The 20,583-nt window shown below is 37.7% G+C and overlaps 1 pseudogene across 1 annotated transcript in view; it reads right to left on the bottom strand.

Moving 5' to 3' along the window:
• Positions 1-20,569, bottom strand: part of LOC145485078 (deubiquitinase DESI2-like) — a 21,520-nt pseudogene extending 951 nt beyond the window's left edge. Inside the window, exons 1-6 of the transcript XR_014049138.1 lie at positions 20,483-20,569; positions 20,239-20,311; positions 13,539-13,632; positions 11,838-11,945; positions 9,169-9,202; positions 1-4,158 (exon numbers count right to left, since the gene is read on the bottom strand). The exon at positions 1-4,158 is cut by the window's left edge and continues 951 nt beyond it. The product of XR_014049138.1 is annotated as a deubiquitinase DESI2-like (transcript). The remainder of the gene's footprint in view (positions 4,159-9,168; positions 9,203-11,837; positions 11,946-13,538; positions 13,633-20,238; positions 20,312-20,482) is intronic.
• Between the last annotated feature and the right edge of the window lie 14 nt (positions 20,570-20,583).

The following is a 20,583-nucleotide window of genomic DNA, read 5'->3' as shown; positions in this document are numbered from 1 at the left end:
TAGTTTGTGTGGTAACTGGAGGGGAATAATGGTGCTCTCGATACCCAGCAAAGTCTTAATCCTGGTCAAACTGAACGGAATGAAGGTAGCTGTTGACGAAGCCCTGAGAGACGAGCAGGCGGGATCTAGAAAGGATCGTTCTTGCATCGATCAAATTGCCACACTGAGGATTGTTGTAGAACAAACAATCGAGTGGTAATCCCCCCCGTACTTGTTATTCGTGGATTTTGAGAAAGCCTTTGATTCTCTGGATAGGGAGGCTCTGTGGAGGATTCTTCGTCATTACGGTATGCCTAATAAAATCATCAATATGCTTAAGGTTCAGTATCAGGGATTTAATTCCCAAGTGCTTCATAGAAGAACTATGACCGAGCCCACCCATCAAGGTCAAGACCGGTGTGAGACAGGGATGCCTTCTTTCGCCGTTGTTGTTCCTTGTGGTACTTGACTGGGTGTCAAAGAACGCATACGAGAGTAAACGTTTGGGACTCCAGTGGTTTCTGACCCAACTCTTGCAAGACTTGGACTATGCTGACGATCTTTGCTTACTAACACACCGACTGGCTGATATGAAAGTGAAAGGAGAAAGATGACAAGAGACTGCTGGTCGGGTAGGGATCAAAATCAACATCCAGAAAACAAAGGAGATGCGGATTGGCGTGAAACAACAAGAATCATTGGAACTTCATGGGGAAGCTGTTGAAAGAGCGTTCGAGTTCACGTTTTTGGGAAGAATCATCAATGAAACTGGCGGAACTGACAAGGACATAACAACCAGGATAAGAAAAGCGCAATCGACATTCTCGATGGTGGAAGGAAAAACGTATTAGATTGCAAACAAAGTTCAGGATTTTCAATACGAAGGTGAAGTCTTCCCTTCCGTATGGTTCGGAAACCTGGAGATCGACAAAACTACTGATCAAGAAATTGCAGACATTTATCAACAAGTGTTTAAGGACGAACTTGGTGGGCGAACTCGATTGGGTGCTAACATTCTAACATTCCCCTCAAGTATTTACAAGAAACACCTTGTTTCCATAACTCTGTGAAAACCAAGACAGCTTCCTGCATGTCCAGATACACAGTCTTGAAAGCTCTTTTCAAGTTCTCCATATTCAGTTTGTAATAAAAGTACCCACAAGTCATAGTTTATCCCAGAGTGCGTCCGAGTTTTTATTTTGCTGTAATCACTAAGACAGATTTTACCATCAGCAAGAACTTTAGAAAAGTTGTTCAGCCGCAGAGGTCAGAGGAAATCGGAATGCCAACCAGCTGTAGTACACTCACGATTATGTAATGTATTAATTAAATCTAAGATAAGGGTTGCAATTTGGTCAAAACCAAAAGAAGAAAAGTATTCAGAAAACAAAAGCAAATTTGTAGAGGTGTACGTGTAACATCTTAAAACTGGGTTGATTTCCAATTGCTGAGAGACGAAACTTTCATATGGTAAAATCAGCGTTCAACTCAATCTACATGTACTGCAGTCACTGGCCTCAACACCTGAGATTACAGCAGCATGTACCCGCACGAACTCCCCGCTCCAGCAACCAAATTGGACTCAACACCTTGAACTTTCAAATTCTGCACCTCAAAGTCCTTTAATTCCTTGCCTGCCTCACTTAGATCTTGGAATAATATACACGAGTACAATCGCCATGACAAAACATATTTTAAAGAAAAAGCAGAAGAAAGACTTTTAATTTAATGTTTAACTCTTTAGATTTTTTAGCACGACTGTATAATTTTAATTTTTTTACTGTAAGTTCGAATTTATTCTAGCATATATGAGCATAGAAGAACCAACTTAGCTGGATTCGCTAATAATAATATAATTATTTATTATTATTATTTTGCTCAAAAAACGTGACTCTCAGCTGCTTTCAGTCACCTGAGTCATCCAAATATTTGGGAATCTCGATGAAATAGATAATGAGCAAATATCTCTACACCTCAACTTGTCAATAAAACATTGGCTTTCTTTTGATTATCTGTTGTTTCAGCGACCACAAAAAACTCTGGTAAGTATACATTTTCATAATCGCCTCACATTCTTGTGATCTAAAGCTTAAGGCAATTTTTTGACTTCACTTAATTTCAGCCAAGCAAACATTTTCTTTGCTTCGTGAAAAATTTGCTCGATTTGCAGGTCATTAGACTGAGTCTGAAGTATATTTGGCTGCACATCCCATTTGCATAGTAACAAACTGTAAAAGGCATCAATCAATTAAACAGGTTAACACTTACTGTCTGCAAGCATGGGCCCATGCACCAAAAACCAAACAACAACGATGAAACCTTCAGAGAATTATTAAGAACTAGGCTTGCCCCAAGCAATTAGTTAAAAAGGAGAAATGCTAAATCAACTCAAAATGTTCCAAAATATTTAACACTTCATGCCTTTTAAAATGCCACCAAATTAACTAAATAGGTGCTGAAGGCAGAAATTGAAATTATGTTGTTCCATACCCCTTCCATGGAGGGTTTTTTGGTTTGAACCCCACATCCCTATTTAAATTCCAGGATTGGTTCATACTTTCTGATGGAATTTCCAATAACCCTCCTTGGGGTGGGTATGGATATTTTCTGGAACCACGCATTGCTGTGTGGTGGTATTGCACACTAGCATACATCCCAAACATAATAATAATTCATTGAGATTAAACAAAAAAATCATAGCGCACGTGTGATGGCACAGGAGGATGATGACCGCATTAGCAGAGAACAATTATTACTAATAAGAACTCACTATAGTTCTCAGTTATTCTCTTTTGTTTAAGTTTCAACTGAGAAGATATTTTAAACACTCAACACTGTTTCATAACTTTTTTAACGCCTTGAAGTTTGTTAAAAATACCCCACTGCCTCTTGTGTTACCACCTTTCTCCCCAATGTGATGTCTTTTTGAATGTTAATTATCACTTCCAAGACTAGTCTAGAAAATTAGTGACAAACTGTTTTCAACATCGATGGGACAAGAATACCTTGCATGGCTTCAAAGTACACAGATACATCTCTAATTAACCAGCTAACTATTGAGTTCCTTTTATCTTTATCAGAGAAATATTTACGGTTCTAACATTCAATCCTCTTAAAATACTTTTACAGACAGACAGGCAAATTAGCCTGAACAACCCTACAGGCCATGCAATTGGTTCTTTCAAAACTCAGACGATTCATTCAAATAGCCAGTAAACAGGCTGTTCATTGGCAATTAAGTGCCTTCCATTTCCATGGAATTATTAGTGAATAAGCATTCAATAAATAATAATATTTGCAAATACTGGGAGGGAGAACTTTGGAAAAAAAAACTGGCAAAACAGCCTAAAATGGCCTGGATCAAAACTCAATATGAGAAATAAAAGAATCACAATCACTAATTCACCAACCAGAAGCCCACCTTTTGAATTGCATCAAGAAACAGCTAAGGGATGGACCATTTGACTTTGAGGGAGAGGTTGGGTGATTTACAAAAAAAAATATCCTACAAGGATTCTTGTACCCAAAAAAATTAATGTGCTGTCAACCACTGCATGTTCATGATCAGAGAGCCAGAAAAAAAGCATGTTGCATGACGAAAAAATATCATGGATACACACATCCTGAGAAAAAAACTCCCTAATGCGTTAAAAGGATAAAAAAATCATACCTAGATATCAAATCACCCACACACCCCTTTAAAAGTCAAATGGTCCATCCCTAAGTATGAATAATACTTGATCTTGCTAAAGTACATGATCTACCATCTGAGCATAACCAACTGTCAGATGTAAAAATTGCTGTTTATAGCACACATTGCAAAGGATACCAACAAGAAAAAACCCAGAAAGTTCAAGGAAAAACCCCAAACCCAGTCAAAATGAATGACCACACAATAAATCTGAAGTTCCAAAATCCCCCACCCCCCCAAATTGACTTTTTAATTTGTAATAAATATGACTAATTTCTTAATTGATGGAGACAACTTGGTATCTTTTTCTGCTTTAGGAACCTTAGACAGAGTCCCTTCTTCCAGACAAATAATTGCTGCCGTAAGATACCAAAGCTAATTCTGGTACTGCTGCAGAAGATGCTCATACGGCTATGAAGAATGGAGTACTTGTCATCTGTGTTTAGTCTTAGTCCTTGGTTGATCATCTTCATCTGACACAGTGCAGTCTATAAGAAAATTACACAATTATGTATACTAATTAAAAAAAGAACTGTACGTAGAGCTTAAAGGACTATCTTTCTCACAAGGCAATTAATAGAGGTTAATTTTTTATAGGTCAATGATAATTATGGTGTCTGTCAGTTCACTCACACAGTTGACATATACCGAATTTACTTGAATAAGCACCGCAACACTTATTGAATTTTTCACACCTCAAATGTGGCGTTTATTCGAGGGCAGTGCTTATTTGAGAGTGGTGTTTATTTAAAAAATGAAAGTGACAAAGAAGTTTCTTATTTTAATTCAAAGGTACATTTTCAATCTGTGACAAAATTTAACAATAATGAACAGAAGTGTCATTTTTATTGTCACCATTTGTCTTTCATACACTTTTCAATTGGTGTCATCAGACCGACAACTGGTTAGCTCAGTGGTAGAGCACCGGACTAGTGTGCGGGAGGTCGCGGGTTCAAACCCCAGCCGGACCAACACTCAGGGTCTTTAAATAATTGAGGAGAAAGTGCTGCCTTTGTAATGACATCAGCAAATGGTTAGAGTTTCTAGTCTTCTCGGATAAGGACGATAAACTGTAGGCCCCGTCTCAGAACTCTTCATAATTAATTCTCTGGGATGTAAAAGAACCCACACACTGATTGAAAAGAGTAGGGGACGTAGTTCCCAGTGTGGTGGTCTATCTCTCATCTGATGGTTGAATGCTTGGAGATATTAGCTGCATAAGCTACTCTGAAATCTGAGGGTAAATAAAGTAATGTATGTATGTATGTATGTAGTCAACTTTGAGAATTTTAAACAGAGACATTAATGGGCAAGCGGTGAAGTACAATCATTTTGAACTGAAGAACACCACTTTTGGTGAAAATAGATCTCCAATGCTGTGTTAGACTTGCTTTGTAATGGATTTTGAGTTACACAGAATTCCTCGCAAAAGTACCGGATCCAGGCCATGGAACGTTTCACTCCTGGGGCAGTGCTCATTAACTTTTCTTCCCAAATACTGCACTTACCAAGGGAGGCACTCAATTGGGGGTGGCGTTAAGTAAATACGGTATATGCCTAACAAAATGAAATCACATACACAAGCCTCAGACTTTTTTGTTATTCATGTGATTTTTTGACCTTGTTTTAGAAAGGTTTCACTGTGGCCTTTCACCCAATAAAAGTGGTTTTGAGTGATTAAACTGCCAGACCCAGTTCTAAGCTCTTGAAACCTCTTGTTTGTAATTGTAACTGGGCTGCCATAAAACAACCACTTCGTACTCTGCAAGCCTGTTTTTTAACTGGTGATTTATCACAATATCCCATAATTTTTCCATATAGGATTGTGAATGGTTCCTTTAAACAGGTTTAAACAAAGTTGTCAGTCAGTTTCCTTGTCAAGTCAAAGTCATTAGAGACCAGTTTCCATTTAAGCTTTCATGGTCAAGCCATCTATTTTTTTTTCAATCTTTGATAAATGAAAAGGTACTTAAACTGTACTGCATCATGAAGTACATAAAATAAGAATCTTATACTATTTTTTAGCTGGAGCATTCACCATTTGAAATTGTCCAGATGTATTCTGCTCTTTTCATGTATATAACATAAAATCAATAACTTCTGAGTCACTTCTTTGTGTCTGTTTATTTCATTATTTACAGGAAACAGGAGGGTTTTTCTGTTTGAACACCCTATCTCTCTGAAAATTCCAGTTTTGGTTCATACTTTCCTTTAAAATTTGTGCCTTTTTCTGAGACCCCTTCCCTTTGGAATTTCCAATAACCCTTCAGGGTTGGTAAGAATACTTTCTGGAACCACATAATCAGAATTATAAAAATATCTGAAAAACCAAATGCAATTAGTATAGGTAATCATACGGTTTCGAGTTCAATTCGGAATTAATTTGCATGAGTGAGTTTTTCAAAAAGCTGAAATTGCACGAACCGCTTTGGCGAGTGCAATTTCAGCTTTTTGAAAACTCACAAGTGCAAATTAATTCCAACTTGAACAAGAAAAACCGTATGATTACTTATTAATAATATAAACATGAAAGAATTTGCGTGGAGGAAATAGTAGAAGATCTCTCTTGAAGCCATTTTTTCTCATTCAAGAAAACTTTTTTCAAACTTTCCGCACTAAATTTTCATCATTATTTTATGTGATATCACAGGCTTACAAAATTTCCTATCTTTTCTCAGCCAACCACAATCTAAAATTGTGATGTGTTATTTGCACTGGTGTTACACTTTTTGCTCTGGTGTTACACTTCAACCGCACTGCTCTAAGCCAGTCAGAATCGAGTAATTTTTTCGTGTAAGTTATTATTATATTAATGCTTCAATATTATCATGACTGAACCAGAGCAATACAGTTACACAAACTGCAGAATGAAATTTCCATGACTCACACAACTGCCTTTTCAAACCTTCCTCTGGCAGCTGTGCTTTGTACTAAGAACGTAGTAAAACTAGATTGAAGGCTTTCATTCACAAATGCGTTCAGCAGCTGTCTAATGCAACAGGTACATGAATGCCTCAATTGACACACAGTCATGCAAAGCAAACACATGTAGGCACATGCAAAGCATCAGATATAAAGCTACAAGCAGTGGATCAGTCACTTACATGTAATCTGTTCCACTCCACATGTATGCTAACATATCATGTAATATCTTAATTACCGGTACCTTTAAATGGATGTGATACGTAGCTTGGGCTTCGAGTTGGGGAACAGGGCTCTGGACTTATCCATTCTCTAGGAATACACTTCAGCAGGAATGGCAAATATGAACCAACAGATGCTAATCTATTCACCCAAGCAGGTATTGATTTGTTACACAAAGCCTAAAATACCCAATCGAAATTATGTAACCATCACTCAATGTATTAAATAAACAAGTACTATTAGCCAAGGGTAAATCTACCACCACCCCTATCTATAGACCCTTTTCATACATGACTGCTATTTAAAAATTTGTTTGTAAGTATCAAAATTAGCCTGACTAACCCCATTTTTGAATTGATAATTCAAAAGAAATTTTACTCTCAAATGAGTTAAGTGAGGCTAATCTACATGCAGACAAAAGAATTTTCAATTGGCAGCCATTTATGAGAAAGGTCAATTATATTGGCAATTAATCAGCTATCATTATGAGAAATATTCAAGAGTGAAGAGTGAGAGTGTTAAATATTGGAAGTTCAATGTTAGAGTGAGAGTGTTCTTTGGACGACCACTCTTTGGATAAAAATCCACAACAATAAAAGCTATAAAAATAATTTGATTTGTTTCTGATTTTGTTTTAGTACACTTGTATAAACAGGTGAGGTTAATTAGGCAAATAAGCAAGGTTAATAGACCTTTCCCGTATTCCAACAAACAATAGCGTCAAGTCAAGGTCAGGGAGGACAAAAATACAGTAAATGTATGAAAATGCCCACCCCAACCTCGCTCTGGTACTATTGTTCATACGCACTGAAGTGGAATGTGGGAAAGGTCTATTACTCAAGCCAGATATTTTTTTTGTTTTGTTTCACCGATCAATACCATATAAATCATGTTTTCCCTCTCCCTCCCTGTCAATTCAGCCAACTTGTGGTTGCCAGGTTGTCGGGTGGAGCTATATAATTACTCTTTTTTTCTGTATTGCATTTCATACCTTTTTAAATTTGAATGTATTTAATTAAGTGACAGTGTGTTTTTCTCTATAGCTGGAAAACAGGAGAATGGTTGCACCTTGTATAACAACTACAGGTGTATGAATCACGCTAGCCACATGTACTGTGCAGGGTCATAAAACTGTGCAAATACCACAGCATAAAAGGCAGATAAACTTCTGGAGAAGTGACAGAGGGTTTTTTTAGTTTCTTTCAATTTCACTTTAATGTACACCTGTATATTCTGGGCTTTGGAACTAGTTTGAATCCAGGAGGAAATGGACAACTTGAAAATTAGTACAGGAAAAATATTTTCAATTTGAGATTCAATACACGGATTGTCAACAAACAGTTCTAGTTGATATCATTTCAGATCAAAGTTCTGCAATACAGCAAGGTGTATGCCGATAGCTAGTAAACAATGGCATGCCAACTTGGGTTTATTTCAATATGATTGAATGTGCAGACCACTCAACATGACCGGCAAGACAAAAGTTTGATCAGTGAAATCCTCAATCAAGACAGCCATTGTCCATCAACAATAACTGGTTATTGTTTCCAGCCCTACTTGACAAATTTTTATGAAACTTGTCTCACAATGGTGCAACGAAAACTAGTTGAGATAAGTTACATGAAAGATTCCCTAAATAATGCAACAGCATCTAACAACTCTGATGGCAAAGCAAATACACTAAAATGAATAATAAAAACACATTGAACTTGAAAAGAGTTGCTCTGAATAGCTTAATAAAAACTGTGGACATCAGTCCCTAATATAGTGAGAACATGGAAGAGCAAGCTCCATTTGGTATTTAGTAAGAGTAGCTAACAGGTAAAGATTGTTGCCTTTCAACACATATCATGGTGAAAATGAATGCACACAATTTACCTAACCTTGTTTTAATGGCATCCCCCAAAATAGGGGATTACCGGTAGATGTCTGTTATGTGAATGAACCGCAATTGAGGAAAACTCGAAGAAAATATTATGCAAGAATTTGAAATATACATGTACAAAGGAATCTGATTTTGTAGTTTGACTTAACAGTTTATTTCTTGTTTGAAGATTAATGCAAGTGATGCATTGGGATAAAACAAAACACAATAGAAGTGTTACATTGTGGTAAAATAAGTTTGAAAGTTTGACCTTACATATCATACAGATTACAACTGCTGCCTTGGCTTAGTTGCCCCAGGCATCCTCATCTTTGGCAGCAAAATTTGAGTTTTGATTTCACATGATAATCCAGTGAATATTTATTTAGTAATATATTTGTTAATAAATATAGCAGCACATGTAGCATGGGTATATGCATTACACAGTTCACGTACAGTTAGGTAAAGAAAACAACAAACAACAATTTACCTGACAAAATTCTGAAGTGAAGTGATTACAATTCCTAGAACAGAAATGTCAAAGCATGAAATATTAAAGATTTCATCCTGCTATTATATAATATACATTAAATTTATTAATACAATCTCCCCAGAGTATGAACTAATAAATTTGCCCAAGCCCAATCTAAGTACTAGGAATTGCACTGACATGAGAACACGGGATAAGATATATAGCCTATTAAATATTACTTTCTCTGTAGTTAACTCATTTTGGACTAACTGCACTCTACAATCCTACCAAAGTTCAATTTTCTGTTGACTGAACTTCAACACCAGTCAATATTATTAAAACTTTTGAGTTACTTTGGCAGATTTTCATCTTTGGCATAACTGTTTTTTTTTTCTCAGGAGTAAGGTGTCCTCAGGTTAAAAGTGATGGGCACATGTAAAAGGCCATAATTTTGTATCCACAAAACAATGTTCACCAAATGGTTCTTTGATCCCGCCATTCAGACCAGAACGTTCCCGTAATCACAAAGGCTTTCTTTGGCTAATCTTGATCCCAGTCATATTTTCCTATGTCCCTTCCCTTGAGGGAAAATATCCTACTCAGTCAAGATCCAGATTCCCTCATGGCAAACCTGACGCTGACTATTACGTTCAATAACTGTCAGTACTTCTTTACACCAACTTGACAAGATTGTTTGTTTGTTTTAATCAATCAGTTTCAAATGAGTTACATCAGTCATGATTGCAGTCACTCATTTCCTTTTATGGCTTGTTCCTTTAAATTCTTTCTTTCTTTTTTCGTTTTGCCTCATTACATGGCCTTTCTGGTCATTTTGATCACTGAAAAACTTGTCAGTCAGAGATGCTGACATTCAATGAAGAGCACTTATCCCAGGGCAGTAAGTCATATGATCACAAGGATCATAGTACCATCATAATCACTATTGGGAAAAGCCCATTACAAGTACAGTACAGATATGTATCACCACGTGCCACAGCAATCTAACTGCAAGCCTGCAAATAACAGTCGGTCATCGGACAATTGTCTGGTAAATTTGAGGTTTTGACAGGTACAAGCTTAGCCTGGTTGGACACTCTGACCTGGCATTTCTGCTAAATGAAAAATAACTTAATTGGAAATTTGTGGCAGAATATGGAACAAGTTATTTTATTGTACTGCCACACATTACTAAGCAAAAAATCTTTATTATCTGTTTTGTTTTTAATCCATTTCTGAGAAATAATTTTATCACGCCCAATGCATTGTCTCACACGTCACGTCGAATTGTAAATATGACACATCAGTGCCACTATTCAGGCTACGTGTTAATTTTTGCATTTTGGGATGGTGTCTTGAAAGATTGTGAAGCCCCATTTAGTCTGAATTATGTTCGTCTAAAAGACTACTTAAATCTGAGGTCTTATATGTTGTTACTCGTTTGTTATCTGCACGTGTTGTGGAATTAATTCTCAGTCGTAATTTGACGCGACTAAAATATTATGCAACTTGGATACACGGCCCAAATTCTCATGTTTCGTTTATCTGAATGCAATCGCTTTCAAAAACTTTAAAACCTCTAAAACGAAACCAAATGTATTTCCAGTCAATATGATCAAAAATTAGTTTTATAGCTCTTTATAGTTTTTTTTACGTCTGTGGTTCAATATATTTTGAATTAGTTTCCGTGCCACAGACACGTTTTTGTGACAAGGCGCGAATGTTCAAATTAGTCATGCTTTGTAGTCACGACCACTTCCAATGGAATGTCATCTAACTACGCATATATTTTTATTCAATCCACCCCAAAAATTTTCAAGGGAAATTTGCCTTCAGAAAAAAGTCGAAGAATTCGTTTCAGCCAATTTTCAAGTCTCTGAATGTTATTGCAAGTGAGTTTTTATTCTGACAAGCCGTCCACATGGGAAACTTTATACGCAGGAAAATATGGAATACAAGTGTGATCAAGTAAGTGAAGGCAAACTAGGGGTACAAACATTTGTAAATTTGTCAATTTTCAACGGGTAAGCCAGTATTGATTTTACACTCAGTTGACTTTACTTTTAAGCCATTTGAATTTGCAACCAACATTTTGGCAAAGGGTCTACACTGAAAATTAATACCAAAATGTCTCAAATGTCTCTTATTTTAGTTTCTAATGACAAAAAAAATTTGTCCCACCAGACTGGCTTTTTGTCAGGTCAAAACTTGTCTGTGGGCGACAAATAAACTGCTTATAGACAAAAATTATTTGCAGGCTTGCACTGTTATTAATTAAACGTGCAATAGCATGGAATCCAGTTGTGCAAATCAACTAAATCACTGGTCCACTATTTCCGATATCCACAAAGATAACAGCTTGATTTTCTTTGATTATTTCTTAAATCTCACTTCTTCTACACAAGTCAATGCAAGTGAGATTTCTTGACTCCCATTACAAAATGGAATGGTTTTAATAAAGCAATAATTGAATGAATTCAAATATCCCTTTGGACCTAAAGAAGACCATTTAGAAGACCGATCATACCACTTGTCATGGTACAAGTTCAACCAGTCAAAGAGTGGTCCCCACATCTACCACAATCTGACTACCTCCTTTAAAAGCAAAAGTTTAGACTTGCTTCAAACAACTGTAAGTTGCAAATATTAACTAAATTGAAAATCCTGAAAACAAGTTGAGTCATTCATACTTGTCTATTAAATGATAAAAGCGTCCTTGGTAGTTTTTTCCCATTCTTCTCAAAAGATCCTCCACTTCGTTAGGCAAAAGTTTTGTTGTTCCAATTGTTAGAGTTTCCCTTCATTCCAAGACAATACGCATGTAAATAAAAGAATTAGTGAGTGAGTTCCAAGCATAACAGTAAGTAAGCAAGCCAGATCAAGCAAGAGACTTAAGAAATTCTGGGTGCTTTCTGTTCAAACAAAAATTCCAAAAACTTTGAAACAGGGACAAATGGTGTGCAAATTTCCAGAGAAAGGTTCTGGAAAATCCAAAAATTGTTCAATTTCCAAAAGGTGAACCATTCAAACAAAAATTCCAGAAATTCCGGAAGGAAAGTCAAATGGAATGGAAATCCCCGGTAAGAAATTTCTCAAAACTTTGGTATACCTCGCAAGGTAAATGTCTCTTTTCTGGAAATTCCGGAAAATACTGCTCCATTTAGCACAGGAAATTTCCGGAAATTCAAACCAGAATTTTTCATTGAATGGAAAGCACCCTCTTACTGCCATGTGCTGTTCTGTATTCCATCCCCATAACTAAGATTAGACTGCCACAGTCTTTCTTAATTCAGTTTTAAGAAAACACCCTGTTAGAGTGTGTGTGTCAGGAGCCATACTTCTAAACCTCAAAAGAAACACAGGCTGTTGACAAGCACTACATTGTAACTGTTGAAATATATAGATCCACAAGTGAAGTAAATGTTTATTTTGATATTAAAAAGTAAGTGTGGTACTGAGTGATTTTCCTAATAAGCTTCTTTTTCCCACAGTAATTTCTAAACAAGGTATATTTAGCATTTAAGCCATTCCTTTCTATCTACTTTTATTATTGACCACTATCATTTTCCTTTAATTTGTTGTCAATGGCCAAAACTGATCCCATAGAATGATCATGTGCAGGCACTATCAGGTGACTACATGTAACAGATGATAGATTATAGTGCCCGCTCAGCAGAGTAGCTCATGAAACCCACCTTTGTCCTACAATTCTTTTAGGTGAAGATACAAGGAATTCATCATATGGATTTCATTTAGACATTGCATGAAAAAGTAGTTTTTAGGCTGAAAATGACAGTAAACAATATGGCAAAATGAAACAAAGTACACGCAGAGGCAGACAACATGTACTGGCCGGAAGAGGGAGAAAACTCAAGAATATTATCACAGAGGGGATAGAAATTTGTCAAGGTCATTGCAAGTTACAGTGTATGCACTGATCAAGTTCCATGTCCTGGTAAACACTGCATTTACTGTATTTTTAAGAATTATATTACACATTCAAAAAAAACTTGAAAATGAAGGAAAAGATTATAGCTGTATTACAAATGCAAATCCCCCATCTTACACGGATGCACATGCCACTGTGTTGAAACATTTTTTTTTTCAAGTTAAAATGTTGTTTCTTTTCTGAAGGTTTTCAAATTCAAGGAATTTTTAGGTCTTTCAAGGTGCATGCGGTCTCATGCATTGACAAAAGCATGCTTGTAAGCAGAATTCCACTTAAACTTGATAGAAACACTGAAAATGTTCTGTTTCTTAGATAGTAAAACCTGCTAGACTAACCTGAACAATTACACTTGCCTAGATAGTGTACCCATGTAAACCATTGATACCCCGACACTGTTCAATTTTTATGACAAAATTGTTTGCAAGTTCTTTACAATACCAACCTGAATTTGAAATCATCTCCTAACACCTCCACAGATTTTGGGCTCATTTCAAATATTCCTGACCAGTTGTTTGGATGACCACCAAATGCATATTCTACAGGATGGAAATGATAACAAAAAAAATGCATGGCTTGGTCTCAGCAAGTGTCTTGGTCTATATATTAAAAAGATCATGTCCTTGAGAAAGTCTGACACAAACAATTAAATGCAGTCTCATGCAGGAACTTAATCAAGGTGATTCCAGGAAAATTTAAAGACTTGACTGTTCATTATTTATGAATGTAACCAAAAAGGCAATAAAAAATGGGGGTCACTATCCTATTTTTGCACAATATGGATGGCCGTTTTGGTAACCATAGTTGAACCCTCACTAATGATCACCTCACCACAAGGGCCATTTTCTTTGTCCCCAAGGTGGCCATTGTGGAGAGGTTTGACTGTATCTGCAAAGGTTTTCCTTAGTAAACCTACTTACGTGTATTAGACAGGGTAAACTTTGATTTGAGAAAAAGTCTTCTGTTGCATTTAATATTGGAAGCCTTCTGAAAAAAATAGACCTTGATCTTCCATTATAAAATATTTTAATTGAAATGGAATTAGGATCATGAAGGAAATTAAGAAAAATTGCTGCATCCACACAAAACCTTCAGAGCAGAAAACGTACTGCATAGCTTTCTACATATCCCCACTTGAAGGCTTGGGGAATGCAGGCAGCAATGGAGGAAGGAATGAATGAATCTCACAAAGATTCGTCGATAGGAACTGTTTTGAAAATCAAAGTACCTCTGTTGTAGTTACATGTATCTTTGGGTTTAAGGTCATTTAGTATAATTTTTCATTGAAAGAAAGAATGTCAGTCTACCATGTGCCAACAAGTTGTTTACTCTAATGTCTTGATTCTAGGGACACATGTGAAATCAGAAACGTGGAAATATTGAGGATAAAACACTAGAATTAACTAGGTCCACAATCCTAAGGAGGCATCTGGTAAATGGACCAGAAAAAGAAAGTGTAACACCAAATGGCAAGTTGGGCATCTGTGATTACAAGATACCAGAAAAAACATATGGTTTGTGAATCATTGCAGAGTTTTTTTTAAGAAATGGGACTTCAGGCATCTTTCTGGGCAAGTGAAAATTACACCAGCTGAGTGCATTTTGAGAGTTACTCACCCGAGTTAAAGGTCAGTGCTGTCAAAATTTCCAAAAAGTTTCCAACCTCTATGTATAGGATTGTTACAGACTGTTACACCTGCATGGGTAGACTAAGTAAGAAACCGAACAGACTTGACTTGTAATGGTACCTCGTGGGTACCCCGTGACAGTATTTGTAGCATCACGTGACTCTCGCGTTCTTCCTTCATGTTTCTTTGCAAGAGTTGTAAAATGATGCATGACGAAAGTCGTGAAAAAGAAGAGCTGTGTAAAGCTGTGAAGCTGTAAATAAATATGTTGTGTAACCAGAACATTAATGGTCCTTCGAGCTGTGGATTTGAACGATCACAAGTACAATTTGCTGTGGATTATAGTCAACACTCCTAACCACATGCACGACAAGATGGCTGCCAAATATTCAAGTGACTTTGAAATAGAAGACAAGCTATCTCAAAAATCAGTGGAGCAACTACAGTACATGGATTGCTTAAAGGAAAGGGATTGCTGACAACTGGAAAGAAAAAAGTCTTGATTCAGAGGTTAGTAGAGGTTATCTCATCCCTTGTCAAATCAGTTGTTCAGATAGATGCAAAATCTGTTGTAACAACACCATCCCTTCGTGATCTCCATGATACTCCAAAGAACAGAACTAGAGCTTTGGAAGCTCTTGGAGAAATCCCGAAGAGTCATGAGTGTATTTTGTTACCAATACTTGAGTTCAAGTTACCCTCTGCAATATTAGAGAAGTGGGAATTAGAACTGGCTGACACCCAAGTCGATGAGATTGATCTTGAATTGTTCTTTACGTTCCTCAATTGACAAGTTGTATCCAAAGAGGCAGGCAAAAGAAATCTTCAAGGAAATCTTAGTCTGAAAAGTCATAGTACAAATAAGAGTAGAGATGGGCAAAGGAATCCACAGTTCATTGAAATACTGGTAAGTGACCAAGAACAAGTGTCAACTGCGTCTGCTTTGTTCAGTGAGGCAAAACCACCAGCAGTCCCAAGTTGTAGATTCTGCAAGGGAAGCCATGGGTCAATAAACTGTCCCAGAATGCATAGTTGGTATCTATTCTGCACTTTTTTTAATTAGATCATCGAGCTGTTTAGCAAATTCTTCTATATTTACACCAGGTTGTCTATAAATGGATCCAATTAATATAGGTGCCTTGCCATTACATGGATCGATTTCAACCCACCATGATTCCACTAGCTGCATATTAAATTTTATATCAGGTCTGGCTATAGATTTAAGAGTCTTAGTGATGTAGATAGCTGTCCCACCAGCCGATGTAGGTGAGTCAGTATGATAAAGTTCATAGTTTAAAAGATCCACATTACAAACAGAGTTTGCATTTAATCTGGTTTCTGTAATAGCAAGAATTTCTGGTCTTTTATCAAGGGAATAAATGAAATCCTCAAGCAAAGCGAAATTTTTTTGTGAGCTTCTTATATTACGATGAAACATTGAAATATTGAGAGCAAGTTGTGTGTTAATTGCCTAAAACCAACCAACAGCAAGCACTTCTCTAAAATCTGTCGTCAACCCAAGTGTCCAGTTGTGAACTGTGGAAAATGTCCTCACAGGTTACTGCATAGTCAGCCTCTAATTGCAGCAACTGAGAATCCGACCAATACTACGTTGACTGGATTGGCTGCATCGAAATCCTCTACCACTATGAAGGAGACAATTCTTCAAACAACGTTAGCCAAGCGATCAGTGAATGGCCTAGAAGTTACAGCTCGCATTTTGCTCAATTCTGGAAGTCAGCGGTCCTATATCCGTAAAAACATTGTAGAATCCATTGGTCTGCAAGGTTCCTCAGAAGTATTAAGCGTTGCAACACTAGGAAGAGAAACTAGTGAGTCCAAGAGATTTCAAAGGGTGCGATTCTCCCTCTCACCGATCCGGGGACATCCAACAGAAGCTGTGGAAATGGAAGCACTTACCCTAACCAAGATTTGCAATCCCTTGGGACCTGTCATGTTGAATCTTGTGGACAACCCTCACCTGCAAGGTTTAACTCTCGCAGACTCCTACCCTTGTAACTCAGTCCAAGTAGACATTCTTATCGGTGCTGATCACTACTACTCATTTATAACTGGGATTTGTAAGAAAGGAGAGAACCCTGAATCACTGGTAGCTGTGGAATCTCACTTCGGATGGATACTTACAGGGCCTGTAGACAGTTACTCAAAGCATACATCATCCATGCTAATGATGGTAGAGAATAATGAGGTCACCGCAAGTCTGAGACGGTTTTGGGATCTAGAATCAATTAACATTACTGAAACTGTGAATCCAACTATGTCACAAGAAGAAGAGCTTGCAGTCAATGACTTCAACGACGGACTGAACTTTGATGGCAAGAACTACAAAGTTTGATTACCATAGGAGAGAGACCATCCAAAGTTAGAAAACAACTATGCACAAGCTGTGAAACGACTCAAAAGTATTGAAAGGAAGTTGAAACGAGACCCTGAGAAAGCTGAAGCTTACACCACTGTGATCAACCAGTATGTAGAGAAAGGGTTTGCAGAGGAAGTAGTAGATCTGACAAGTGGAGATGGAGGTGTCCGGTACTTACTGCACCATGCTGTTTTCTGAGCTGACAGACAGACAACAAAATGTAGAATCATATTTGATGCTTCTGCCCAAGAGTAAGACAGTGTTTCTCTCAATGACTGTGTCCTTCCTGGTCCTGCGATGCAACCCAACCTTGCTTCTGTCCTCATCCGTTTTCGTACCCACAGAGTTGGAATGATAGCAGATGTAGAGGAGATGTACCTTCAGATTAAGCTTGCACCAAAGGATCAAGATGTACACTGTTACCTGTGGAGAGATCTAAAGACAGAGGAAGCACCAAAAGTTTACAGAATGCTAAGACTGACATTTTGAGTGAACTTTAGTCCATTTCTTGCCATTGCAACAGTGAATGCTCATGTCAGTAAGTATGTAGACGATTGCTTAACAGGAGCTGACACAGACAACTCAGCACTGAAACTTCAACAAGAGATGTCAGACATCATGATGGCAGCAGCGTTCAACTTGACAAAATGGCCTAGCAATTCAAAGCTCGTAATGGATGGCATAGACCCAGACAAAAGAGCAATGTCACTACTAGTGGAGTGTGATTCACATGAACCACTAAAAGCCCTTGGTGTATCATGGAACTTGAATTCTGACTGCTTCAGATTCATTGCACCAAATGAAAGTGTTTCATCCCATGATCCAATGACGAAGAGGAGCCTTCTAAGTTTAGCATCAAGAATGTTCGACCCAATGGGATTGATATCTCCTTTCACTGTGAGAGCAAGGATCCTTTTCCAAGAACTGTGGAGGAGAGGATTAGAATGGGATGACCCATTAGACAGTGCCATCAAACGGGAGTGGTCATCGTGGAAATCAGAGTTGTTGCAGCTGAAAGATGTGACAATACCTCCAGAAACCTTGCTCTCAACCTTGAGGCAGAGAATTTGGATAACCCAAGGAAGACGTGAAGTGAAGCGCATCATCAGAAAATGTGTCATTTGCCAAAGACAACGTGTTAGCCCTTGTGGCCAGAAGATGGGACCACTACCCAAAGAGTGAGTTACACCCTCACCACCGTTTTCACACATCGGTATAGACTTTGCTGGGCCCCTATACGTGAAAGAGAGAACAAGTGTGAAGAGAAGGTATGTGTGTATTTACCTGTGCTTCATCCCGTGTGGTTCACCTGGAGCTAACAAACAGCCTGACTACAGACACATTTCTACAGGTCTTTAGTCGCATGACAAGCCACAGAGGCCTGTGCCATACAGTGTGGTCAGACAATGCAAAAACATTCAAAGCCGCAAGTAATGAAATCCAGAGGTTGTATTCCAAACGCGAGACACAAAGCCAGTCCATGTGGGACACACTGGATCAAAATCGCATTGAGTCAGAGTTAGCATCAAAAGGGATCAAGTGGAAATTCATCACTGAATGGTCACCATGGAGAGGTGGTTGGTGAGAACAATTTTGTAGAGCAGTCAAAGAACCGTTGCACAAGGTCCTGGGAAAAGCACTGCTTACCTTCACTGAGCTGGACACATTACTTGTAAAAATTGAAGGTGTCATCAACTCAAGACCACTGACTGCAGTGAGTGATGATCACAGAGATCCGTCTCCCATTACACCTGCTCATCTCGCAATTGGCAGACCACTTAACCAATTATCTGATGTTAGTCAAGACAATCCAGAGGAGTCCAGTAAGAGAATCATGGAGAGGTACCTTTACCCTCAGAGATTATTCAATCACTATTGGAAGCATTGGAAGCAAGAGTACCTGCATCATTTGACCATGAGAAGCAAGTGGCATAATAAAGAACCTCCCGTACAAGTTGGAGTTATTGTGCTGGTCTCAGAAGATAACATGTCCTGTGGAAAATGGCCGCTGGCTAGAGTTGCAGAAGTTCACCCTGGACGTGATGGTCTTGTGCCAACGGCAACAGTGCGAACGGAAAAGAGTGTTCTAAACAGATGTGTGCAGCATCTACACAGATTAGAAATAGCATCAGCAACCCCACAAGTGATTCCTGAAGACCCTCCTGTACATGGTGGGAAGAAGCTGGAAACGAACTGTGTTAATAGTAAAACTGTTCCTATCACTAAGCCTAAGCGTAATGTTGCCCTCTCCAATAGAGGATAAGGCGAGGAGAATTTTACAGCCCGTTACACCCGCACGGGTAGACTAAGTAAGAAACCGAACAGATTTGACTTGTAATGGTACCCCATGGATACCCTGGGACAGTATTTGTAGCGTCATGTGACTCTCGCGTTGTTCCTTTGTGTTTCTTTGCAAGAGTTGCAAAACGATGCATGTTGAAAGCCGTGAAAATGAAGTGCTGTGTAAAGCTGTGAAGCTGTGAATAAATATATTGTGTTACCAGAACAAGGATCAAAAACAGTAAATAATTTGTAGCTGCTAAAAATTGACAACATTGGTAGAAGTGGGACGAGGCAGGGAGAACCAGCAAATTATCGCTTAATATATTTGCAGGGAGTAGCCCTGGAAATATTGTTCAGACTATCATTTCTAAAATTGTCTTGACTACTTTTGTTGCCTAATTCAAATTAGTCCAAATGGAAATTGATTGGGAAAACAGCTGTATTGCTAATATCAACCTTGATGAAAGTTATCATGTGTTAGTTCTGAACGTCAGTTAAAACCTTAATGAACAGTACTAGCGTTTCTATTTCTAACAAAAAAAACTTATTTCACAATTATCAAGTAAACACAAAAACAACAGCTGGAAACACCTTTCAACGCCCGCGCAAGAATAAAATTTTAATTTCTTCAGATCGAAATATAGAAATTTTTAGCGGACTTGACAAAAAAAGACAGCCATTTATTAAAAGTAAGATGGTTGAATAATTGAGACAATGGAAAAAAGGAACTATTGAGATGCCGACCAAACAATAAACTACGCGTTTGACATATAATTTAATAAGCTAATCTCACCAGTCAATCCTGCATAATTTTTAAAATTAAGCTTAAATCCGAAGTTTTCAGCTCGACTTACCTTTGCCGTGCACAACTACTCCAGAGTGGAAGACTCCGAGACCAACAGGAAACGTATATTGATTTATCCAGTACTACAAAAGAGATACAAAACACTATAATTCGCTTTTCTCGAATGTTTATAGGTTCTAAGTCTTCAGGAAGTCCATTAAGACTCTCGTGATTAACATAAAACTAACAAACATTTTTGTTCACGTTTTACGTTTTACGGGGTGTCTGCTTAAGCATGAAGTAATATTACATACCATGTCATAGACATTTAACACGACTGGGTAGCCAGACATTTTTAGCAGAACTCGACGACTTCTTTCAGAGAAAATCCTTTACGGTCATACTATCTAAAACA

This window comes from Orbicella franksi, chromosome 4 (genome assembly GCF_964199315.1).
Source record: "Orbicella franksi chromosome 4, jaOrbFran1.1, whole genome shotgun sequence".
NCBI lineage: Eukaryota > Metazoa > Cnidaria > Anthozoa > Scleractinia > Merulinidae > Orbicella > Orbicella franksi.
This window is presented reverse-complemented; position numbering and strand designations above follow the sequence as displayed.